General features: G+C 37.5%; 1 pseudogene; it reads left to right on the forward strand.

Moving 5' to 3' along the window:
• Positions 1–803: 803 nt before the first annotated feature.
• The window catches only part of LOC114688135, a 48,021-nt pseudogene continuing 36,647 nt past the window's right edge, over positions 804–12,177 (forward strand).

The raw sequence follows: 12,177 nt of genomic DNA on the forward strand, positions 1-12,177 counted from the left end.
CCCAACGACTAAAGTTATTCTCTGAATTTTTACACCCATCCCATGACACACATGCACACCTTTCCATACCAAATGAACCAACCCATACAAACTGTCAGAAGTAAATATATAATAAAATTACAAGTTGTATGATGTGGGCACAACTTTTATTCCAAAACTTGGAAGGCAGACCCAGGCCAAATTCTCGGAGTTTGGGGCCAACCTTGTCTACATTCTGAGTTCAAGGAAAGCCACAAATACATAGAGAAAACCTGTCTCAAGATAAAATTCTAACTGATTTTTTTAATTTTATAATATAATTTAATTTTACATATCAGCCACGGATTCCCTTGTTCTCCCCACCCCCACCCCGCGCCTTCTCACCAGACCCTGCTCCAATTCCCATCTCCTCCAGGGCAAAGACTCCCCTGAGGATTGTCTAACTCTGATTTTTATTTACTCATCCTGAAATCCTTTTCCAAAGTGCACTGAGGTGCCCCAGCTTGACCTGAGCAGAGGTCCCTATGAACACCCAGTTTGCAGCAACACAGCATGAGGCTGTGTCTCTGGGTCTTTCATCTTTCACAGAACTGGTATTTTTATCTGACCATTCTCAAGTCTCACTAAATCGTTTTAGGAGAGACCACTTGAGCAATAAATGGGAGTACAGAGGCAGGAAGACCACTGGCAGTTTGAGGAAAGCATGTGTTATATGCTTTCACACACATACACACATGCACGCACACATGCACACGCACACACACACAGGCACGAGTGAAAGAAGAACAAAACTAAATAAAGAAGAGCACAGGAGATTCAGGACGATGTCATTTCCAGTGTCACCACTGGTCCCTGTCAAATTAGTCTCAGAAATGAACGTAGCCAAGCACGGTATGTAGCAGAGCCAGGCAGATTTTCTTGAATTCAAATCAGCTTGGTCTACATAGGGAGTATGATAATAAGACGTGTCTTAATAAAACACACACACACACACACACACACACACACACACACTCACAAATATAGTTTAATATAATTTTGCATTTTGTTTGTTACAGGATCTCATTAGAAAGTTCCAGCTGGCCTAGAACTCACTATCTATAAACAGCTTAATAAATAATATATATAGAATATTTTAAAATAAATTCCAGTAAACATTTTCTTCTATACCATTGGCTTATTATTCAAAGTACTGCAATTTTCTACACAAGATGGAGCTTCCAAGGAATTTCCTGTATATTTACTTATATTTCAAGAGAATTGGAAGTGGGAGAAATTTTAGTTTACATTCCTAGGTTGTTTTCTGCCATCCAATCATTCTATAAAATCAATATCAATTTTTCTTGAACTTTTTCTAATTTAAAAATATTTTAACTAGTTTGTTTGAAAATTGAGTTGTTTGCACATTTTGTTGTATGCTAAGATTCCAACTGTGGAGGCTGAAATAATGCCTATTAAAATAAATATTCCAGCTGCCAGTAACCCAATGAATTTTTAAGAATGTTTTCTAAAATAGTTAGAAATGTTTCAAGTATCATATTGAAATTTTTGTAATACTGCTCTTTTTTTAATTTTACTGGGATCAAAAAATAAAGGAGGTTGTTGACACACAATTATAGTATAATATGTTGTTCAATCAACACATTAACTTAAATAACTGTTATTGTATGTTACATGAAATAAAGAATGACTATACTGGATTACTGAGTTTTCTATTAATAACACATGAAGAGCAACACCACAAGGTTATGTGTGATATGATTGTATCAAACGTAAAATTAGCAGCATTCTCATATTTTCTTTCTAATGGGTAATAAATCATTTACTGTCTTAACTAGGGTGTCTATTGCTGTGAAGAGACACCATGATCATGACAACTCTTATAAATGAAAAACATTTAATTGAGGTGACATACATTTTCAGAGATTTAGTCCATTATCATCATGGTACAACATGGTGGTGTGCAGGCAGACATGGTGATGGGGAAGGAGCTGGGTATTGTACAACTTGACCCACAGGAAAAGGAAATGGTCTGGGAATTTGGGAGTGACTTGAGCATATATGAGACCTCAAAGCTCACTCCCACAGTGACACACTTCCTCGAACAAGGCCATATGTAGCTAGAGTTTTCCTGCCTGGCCCACAGTCAGGACAAATCTCTGACACCTGCCAGTCCCACAGCCGCTCAGACCCAACCAAGTAAACACAGAGACTTATATTGCTTACAAACTGTATGGCCATGGCAGGCTTCTTGCTAACTGTTCTTATATCTTAAATTAATCCATTTCTATAAATCTATACCTTGCCACTTGGCTTGTGGCTTACTGGCATCTTCACTTGCTGCTTGTCATGGCGGTGGCTGGCAGTGTCTCCCTCCTCCTTCCTGTTCTCTCAGTTCTGCTCACTGTTAGTCCCACCTATACTTCCTGTCTGGCTACTGGCCAATCAGTGTTTTATTTATTGACCAATCAGAGCAACACATTTGACATACAGACCATCCCACAGCAGCCATACCTACTGCAAGAAAGCTGCACCTCCTAATAGTGCCACTCCCTTTGAGCTTATGAGCACCAATTACACTTAGACTACCACAGGTACTAAGTATTAATGTTCACAAGGAAGTATGATACGTTCTCCTGTGTGAAAAAACAATGAACCCACAGTATTGAGAAAGACCAAAAGTATGTTTGGTTCCATACCATAATTTATAAGACCATGAAATTTTCAGTGGATCCATCCAAGGCCCCATTGTTGCTGGAGTGCTTCTCTCCAGGTTCCCCAAGCCCTGCAGTCCCACAATCCACTTATAAAATAATCACTCAGATGCTTATATTACTTATAAACTGTATGGCCGTGGCAGGCTTCTTGCTAACTGTTCTTTTATCTTAAATTAACCCATTTCTATAAATCTATACTTTGCCACGTGACTGGTGGCTTACCAGAGTCTTTACATGCTGCTTGTCCTGGCGGTGGCTGCAGTGTCTCTCCTCAGCCTTCCGCTTCCCAGAATTCTCCTCTCTCCTTGTCCCACCTACTTCCTGCCTGGCAACCTACTTCCTGCCTGGTCACTGGCCATCAGTGTTTTATTTATATAGAGCAATATCCACAGCACTTCCCCCTTTTTTCTTTTTTTAAAAAGGAAGGTTTTAACTTTAACATGGTAAAATTACATATAACAAAACAATTATCAAGCAAGAATTGCAGTTACAATATTAAAGAAAATGTCCTATCTATCTTATATTTGTGAGTTTAAGGTTTTATATCTAACTTATCTTTTCTCATAATTGAGGAAACTACAACTATCTAGTCTTCAACCATCTCAAAGACCTGAGAAGGAACATAAAGGTACCTGAGAAATGGTAGATGGATGCAAGCAACTTTCGGGAATCTTGCAAAAGTAGACCAAGAAAGCTGGCAGCCTGGACAGTCACCTAATGTTTCTCAGCATTGTTGGTGCATTCAAATTGGCTACAGGCCTAGAGTATCTGACAGACCATTTTCAGAAGCAGGAATTCTGAGAGACCATCTTACCCTGTCTTGGCAGAGTACAGTGGTTGCTTTCCTTGTGTCCCGCTTGTCCAGAAAGGACAGCATTGCATTTGTACTGTCAGCCATAAAGGCAAGGGCAGTTCTTTGCCCAGTAGGCCATTTTGTGCCAAAAAGACAAACTTCCAATGGAAATGTCTTAGAAGCCCAACATTCTCTCGGGATCAATTGGTGCAGCCAGGAGCAATTGTGTCTCATGTCAACAGAATTTTAAGTTATTTAAATGCCATTTTCTCTAGGTCTATTAAGTGTTTGAAGATTACCTATCTATCTGAAATATATCTATGTAAACCTAGAAGACTTAACTAACATGGCTACAGATATGATTATCATAGATGACTAATTATTAATCTATTTTTTAATTATCCATTACAATTTTAAATGAGTTACATAAACATAACCTCAAACAAGAATAGAAATATATATATATGTATATATATATATATACAGTATAACAAAATTAACTTCAAGTTTGTATCAATAAACTAAAATTTATACCAATGTAAAACATTTTAAACATAAACTAAAATCTATACCAATGTTAAACATTTTAAACAAGTTGTTCTTTAAAAGTAGGTTCATTAATCTACCCTTTTATCTTATCATCTCCATATCCTCCTATATATCTATATCATATCCCCTTTTCTTTTTTAGAAAAAGATCACATTTTTAATCAACCTGTTTTAAATAAAAATACTGTTTTTTTCTCTGTCCCACGCCAGAGGGCTCTTCTGATTTGGGACACAAGAATCTCTTAATCATTTTTTTTTAAGCAATATGTCTAGGTTTAGAGGGGGAGTGAGCCAATTCCACCTCTAAAGCCAGCTTGATATATTTGGGAATTTGGGCGTAGCATCTCTTACTACTTCCTGCTGGAGGGGTCGCTGTATCTTATGGGGGCGCAAAGAAAATTTTAGGCCTATGGGGTAGTCTGTGAGGCTGTATTATGTGAACCAGTTGCCTTGAAACCGCTAGATGTTGGATCATCTGGGCCATGGTGTCATCGGAGACCTTTGGGGGGGGGGGTCTTGGCTGGTGAAACCTGATGTATCTTAATCTGGAACAAATCCACAGCCTCTGGCTTTCTGTGGAAACAAAAACAGAACCTCTTTTCCAAAGTAACATATCCTTATATCCAAATTTTGAAGTCAAGGTATCTTTAAAATTTACATTTTGGCATAACTGAACAGCTTTTATAATCAAATGTTTTTCTTTAGTTACGAATATCAAAGACAACATAATCCAGATTTTATGTGTGATAGCCACCTTTACGTGGCTTATTACCTTTGCTGTTTTTTTTTAAACACTTTATTTTTAGATACTATTTGTTTATATAACGGTATATATATATTTTTTAAGCCTACGTACATTTTTACATGCATTATAAACTATTTCATCTGAATCAGTCTTATTGTGAACTTATTGCTTTAAACTGTAGCCTTTTAAGCCTGAAACAGCGCTGTGGCTGCTGGCTCCGCCCCCTTCAGCTTTTCAACATGGCAGTGGTACGTTTTCTCCAGCTCTGGGAGTCATTAAGTCTCAGAAATAGTGGGTCTACGCTTTTATCAAAGCAGCGTGTAGCCCAGAAACCTCTTTTTTTAAAAAAAAAAATACTAGTAAAGACTAAATCTACCACACAGCGTAATGTGCCGCTGGCAGAAGCCTCATGATAGATTATATGAAGTATTTGTCTTACATTTCACCCAGTGTAGGAATAATAGCAAGGTTGCTCCTTGTCTTCCAAATTGAACATAGTGGAAATAAGGCACTTCCGTGACACTGGTTATGTTTTCTGAGATGCCTGTTTTAATCCAATACCTTGCACAGGGTAATTTTATTGTACAGGTAACTGTTATTTTTCCTGTTTTTTCATTTCATGAGAAAAAGCCATGCCATTATTAATTCCAAGGCATTCTGATGTATTATTTGTTATTCATGGCCAGCCATATGTGAATCAGAAGCCTTACTATAATGAGCATAGTAAAAACATACATGTCTTTAGACATGTAAAAATAGCATAGTCAGGAACTCCACTATACCCAAGGCTGCACCTGATAACCAGAATTCAATGACATCACTCACTCAGGATAACCAGACACAGTCTTAGAACCCCATGATGTCCACTGGACAGTTTATAAGCAAAGACCAAGAGTAATGCTCTGCTCTCCAAATCTGGAGATATGCCACCTTGAACTTCATTGTGGCTGGAAAGTCTCACCCAGGATCCTCACTCTCTAATTAGAGACATCTTTTAAAGACTGGAACAGACCTTCAACCAAAATACTCTACATAGGTCAACGGTGCTGGAGGATGTCTTTCTGTACACTGTGAATATATGTTGTTCCCATTGGTTAATAAATAATCTGCTTTGGCCTATGGTAAGGCAGTTTAGGGGCAGGTGGGAAATCCAAGGAGAGAGACATGAAAGAGAAAGGCAGAGTCTAGATAGATGCCAGCCTGCTGCCTAAGGAGCAATATGCCAGCAGACTGATAAAGCTACCAAAGACATGTCCATACATAGATTAATAGTTGTGGGTTGAGTTAAACAATAAGAGCTAGCTAGCAAGAAGCCTGCCATAGGCCATACAGTTTGTAAATACTATTAGTCCCCTGAGTGACATTTTATAAGTGGCTGCAGGACCATAGGGCTGGGTGGGACAGGAGAAAACTTTTGACTACACAACAGTATTGGGGAAATAGGCTTAGGACCATAGCTAGGAATTCAGACTGTGAACCCTGTGTGATGGCCATCAGCACAATAAAGTATAACATTTGTTACACTAACTATGCAATCCACCTTCTTGTTCATGATGTTTCTCTTTTCCTAGGAAATGCCTTTCCAGACTTTCTTTTAGTCTGACTCAGAGGACCTGAGAATCCTGTTGTGACTTCAGCCCTGAGGAAATGGGCATAATGGGGAGTGCTTCTCTGCTACACTGGAGGACTGCTCTAAGATCATGACCAGTGGAGACAGCAGGGCAGCCATCAACTGAAACCACAGGGCCCTGGAAGAGGAGACCTGATCCTCCAGAGGAGGTATCATACAGGATCTGGGAACCCAAAACCACAGCTGGCAGGGTGGACAGACCCTGAGATCTGAAAGATCTGCAAGATCTCAGGTGATGAAGAAAACATGATCAGTAGATATGCTAAGATAAGGTGAGGGAAAGGAATCTAATAAGAATCTATCCCTAAACAAAGTACTGCAGAAAACTACTGAGTGTTGAGAGAAGGAGGATTAATTTTCCCAGGCAAGAGCCTCCCAGTTGGTTACCAAAAACAAAGTGGTCTGTCTTGTATTCATATATATATATATATATATATATAAAAAATAAAAAAAATATATGTATAAATATATATATATATATTACCAAATGAACTCAGCAGCTTATATTTAAATTTTTATGTGCATAGACATATAAAAGTAATAACAGAAAATAAGAGACAACCAATTTGAGATGGAGTAAGTGGGGGCCATGAAATGATTAGAAACAGGAAGGAGAAGGGAGTTGTTATGTGTTTATATTTTAAATGTTAATCATGGGAAATAGAACTAAATAGTGAATTTTCAAAAAATAAAATACAAATTAAGAACAAACAAAAGTGTTTAACATACTTAGCTATTGAGGAAAGGCAAATTACAACTTCTCTCTAATTTCATCTTACCCCAGTCAGAATGCCTAAGATAAAAAAAAAAAAGTGACACATGCTGTCATTGATATGAGGAAAAGAAACTCCATTTCAAGTCTTGAGGGAATGTAAACTGATGCAACCATTTTAAAAATCAGTGTGGCAGTTATTCAGAAAGGTCACTCTAGATATGCCATATGACCCAGCAATACCACTTCCATATATATACAAAAGGGAGTCCACATCCTCTTCTAGAGACATCTGCTAGTTCATGTTTATTGTGATTATATTTATAATAACCAGGAAATGGAAGCACCCTAGATTTGCATCAACTGATGAATGAATAATGAAAATTGTTAGTCATACAGGGTAATGTCATCCAGATATTGGGGGAAAAAATGAAACTATGGAATTCACAACTAAACAGATGGAGCTGGAAACAGTTATTTTGATAAAGGTAACCCAGACCAAGAAAGATAAACATCACATGTTTTCTGTCCCTGTGGAAGTTGGTGTTAAATCTTCAGATATGTGTTTCAATTGCAAGACCCATAACGTTCACGAAACTAATGAAGTGCCATGGCAACAGCTATGAATAGAGCAGAGATAGAATGCACAGATAAAAAAGGAAAAATGGACCAAGTGAAATTAAACTGGGATGGGAAGTGGAGGTGGGCTACCAGACGGTGAAGGGAAAGAATTAAATAAAGCCAAAGACCTTTTGAAAAAGACATGGAAATTGATTATACTTTAATATTATTAACATACACTCACACACAGAAAGTCACAAACATATGCACAGAAAAGAAAATAGAGAGAGTAGAGAGAGAGAGACAGAATTAAAATGGAGTTACTCTTAAACAGAGGAACAGTGCCCCTACTAGACAACAGAGGATAACACATAAAAACTCTGTGCTGTGTATAAGTTACTTCTGCTATAGTTCTTGCCAATTAGGTCCTAAACACCTCTGAAATATTACATTGTATTGTTATTGCTCTTGATTATCCTCAAGAACATGATGGTGAGACGCTATTGCTGAAGCCACCATATGCTTAAGTATAAAGCATGGTAAAATCAAACTGGAGCCAGGTGGTGGTGGCACACGCCTTTAATCCCAGCACTCGGGAGGCAGAGGCAGGCAGATCTCTGTGAGTTCGAGGCCAGCCTGGTCTACAAAGTGAGTTCCAGGAAAGGCGCAAAGCTACACAGAGAAACCCTGTCTCGAAAAAAAAAAATATCAAACTGGAAAAGATACAGAAGCTTTATCTCCATTGACTTGCTGTCATAGTGCTGGATCATGCTATGCAAGCATGTTATCATCAGCAAGGAGACAAGTTATCATCAGTCTTGCCCAACTGCAAGTGCTTCAAGCTACAATAATGACCAACCTGACAAAACATACCCACCAGTGCAATAGTAGCACAAATATGGGATAAAGCAACTTCTTCCTGACTGTATCTTAGTCCTTCTCCACAGGATACATACACATATCTGGTGCTACTATCAGACTAAGAATCTAAGGACAGACAAGGGCTTTAGGGAAGAATGTACTGCTATTATGCTGCTAAGGGGACAAAGAATTAAACTGACTTAAAATAATTTACCATTGTATCCATAGATCAATGGACCTCTCATCCCTCAAGTTAATGCTTCTAATTAAAGTAGATTGTGATTTACATGGTGATACATATCTGGCCAAAGTGCAGAGAATAAAACATTATTGGGCAATGCTCAACCTAACACATGTATATCTCAATCCCCTCCTCAGTCCCAGGGATCATTTTGGAAGATGTAGCAGGTAGAACACAAAGCCTCCCTTCACCATGCCCACATCTCCTGTGGATCTCACAGACCATCCTATCTAAATCTCTCTCCCCACACTCTGCTGCACTTGGGAGGCAGAGACAGGAGGATCTGTCTGGGAGTTCAAGATCAGCTTGGTCTACATAGCAAGTTACAAGAAGTCAGGGCTTCATAGAAAGAATGTGTCAATAAAAACAAACAAAAACAAAACAATGTCTTTTTATGCTATAGATGAAACTCAAAATGATTCTTTTAAGTCAGTAATATTAAGTGAAAAAACAATTTATTCACCCTCTCCTCATAGTAGCCAAAGTACTCCAAGTATTATACTTTGACAATATTACTTTTATGGATACAAGAGCAGACTAGTTCTATGAATCAGAACTTTTCAGAACATACTGTTATGTCATACAAATTACATTAAAAATTGAACAAAAAAATCCAGTCCTGTGTAAATTTATTCACCACACATATCCTTAAGTTTCTTTAAATACTAATACTGCTTTGGAAAGTCTCTCTCTCTCTCTCTCTCTCTCTCTCTCTCTCTCTCTCTCTCTCTCTCTCTCTCTCTCTCTCCCTCCCTCTCTCTCCTCTCTCTCTCCTCTCTCTCTCTCTCTCTCTCTCTCTCTCTCTCTCTCTCTCTCTCTCTCTCTCTCTCCTCCCTCCCTCCCTCCCTCCCTCTCTCTCTCTCTCTCTCTCTCTCTCTCTCTCTCTCTCTCTGTATTTATGTTTGTGTGTATGTGTTTGTGTTTATTTGTGTGTTTGGGGGTGTGTGATCCATGTGTGTTTGTGTGATGTGTATCTATGTGTGTTTGTGCATGATTGTGTGTCTGTTTATGTTACTGAGTATATTTGTGTGTATGTGTGTGTTTGTGTATAAGTTTAGTTTATGTTTGAGTGTGTGTGTATTTGTGTGTGTGGTATGTGTTTATGTGTGTGATATATGTGCATTTGTGTGTGCTTCATGTGTACTTGTGTATATATGTGTGAGAGAAGTGTGTGTGATGTCTGTGTCTGTTTGATGTGTGAGTGTAGGTACATGCTATACCTCATGTGTAAGGGCCAATGGACAACTTTCAGGACGTGGATCTCTCTACCATGGGTTCCCAGGAACAATCATATTGTGCTTATACAGCAATGTGCATTGCCCTGATGAGTCATCTTAAGATCTCATAAATACATGTAAATAAATGTAATAAAACAATTGCTGTCACCTAAAGCCTGTGTAAATATACTGTCTTGTGTGACTGCTTTTCAAGCATACTAGAACTAGATGGTTAAACTGATTCTCGGCTTACTATCTATATAGATTATTGATTGATCATTCTTTAAATACATATTATTGGTTACGAATATTGATTATTAAATGTGAATATAAATTATTGATACAAATATTGATTAAATATCAATATTAATTATTGAATCATTACCTATCATTCTTTCAGTCCTCTCCAGACTTTTAATTTATTCATATTAGTCACTATCCTAGGGAGATTTACCAATTCTTTTTCTTCTTCTTTTTTTTTTTACAATTCTTTTTATTTATTTATTTATTTTTAGCAAATACAATTTCTTTAATAAGTAAAGATTGAAACAACAAAACCCCATATTTTACTTATAACCATTTTCAACTATGTAACTAAATATTCCAAAGTAGCAATATTTAGTGTAGGCATAGGGCATGAATTTGGAATCTTGCTAAGGCTATTTTATTAATTTACAACTTTTTTTTTTTTTTTTTTTTTTTTTTTTGGTTTTTCGAGACAGGGTTTCTCTGTGTAGCTTTGCGCCTTTCCTGGAGCTCACTTGGTAGCCCAGGCTGGCCTCGAACTCACAGAGATCCGCCTGGCTCTGCCTCCCGAGTGCTGGGATTAAAGGCGTGCGCCACCAACGCCCGGCTCAACTTTTTTTTTTTACTTGGAAACATTTCCATATAATGTTTGACACAGAAATCATCAAATAGAAGTATACAATGTTGACAGGAGGCAGTACATTTATAATTTATAACCCCAAATGTATTTATAAATTACAAATGGAAAGATCTACAAATGAAATTATGAAGGTTCACCAAAGTAATTTAATCTGTGAGTTTCTCATTCATTTTTATGTCTTAATAATATTCTATTGTATGAATAAGCCACATTTTATTTCTCTCCAGTATTTGATAGCTATTTGAGTTGTTTTAACTTTTTTACTATTAGCAACACACTGCTTTAAACCTTCATGTACATGTTTCATAGGTGCACATTTTCAGTAGTTTAAGGATATATTCCTAAGGGTAGAATTGTTGAGTAACAGAGTAACAATGTTTTGCATTTTGACCAACCACCAAACTGTTTTGCCAAAGTGGCACACCATTTTACAATCTCACCAAATCCTTGTTTTTAAGGCTCTGATTTTTGTACAAAAGCATTCAATCATTCTGTCAGACCAAACCAGGAAAAGTAAGCTATAGTTCAGAGCTGTTCTATTCCATTTACTATGCAAAGCCATTCTTGGCATTTGCAACTCTCAGCCCTTTTGAGTATTCTTGCAGTGTTCACCTTTTCCTCCACCACTTTTTTTTTCTTCTTTTTTTTCTGGTTTATTTCTATCTATTACAAATGTATAAAAAATCCTCCATCAACGCTGCTGATAGCAGCAGAACCTTGAGAAATATACCTTTGGTTTGCCTCAGAAAAGGAACACATATTGCACTGTAAAGTTTATAAAATTGGCACAAAACATTGTGATAATGTTACAATATCAGTTTTAAGAGTTCAGTGACTAATGGGGAGCCGGTGGGGTACATGCAGAACTGTGAAAGCGATCTCACTTAGCCAGCTGTACACGTAGACTGTTAATCTACATTCAGATCATTTCTGAACTAAGACTATCATCTCAGATTATCTGTTGAGGTCAACCAGGAAACCCTAGAATATACCTTGATTTTTGCAAAAAACAAAATAGGGGGAGGGGTTTCTTCAGCATTTCAGTCCACGAGTAACAGTATCCTAACAGGCAAAGTGTTCTCTCACTGTCAACATAGAATGAACTGCTGCTGGAGGTCAACTTGGGCTTTAATTTGCATTAGCACTTACATGCATAGTAGTCCAAGTTGTTGACCTCATGACTTTAAAAAGTAACTCTAAAAAAGTAAAATGGTCCTCTGGGGAAGACTAAAGAAAGACATCCAGCCACAGTTGTAAAAAGTCTCATCAAAACAATATACCCTTTTA

The sequence above is a fragment of the Peromyscus leucopus genome, chromosome 6 (genome assembly GCF_004664715.2).
Source record: "Peromyscus leucopus breed LL Stock chromosome 6, UCI_PerLeu_2.1, whole genome shotgun sequence".
Taxonomy (NCBI): Eukaryota; Metazoa; Chordata; class Mammalia; order Rodentia; family Cricetidae; genus Peromyscus; species Peromyscus leucopus.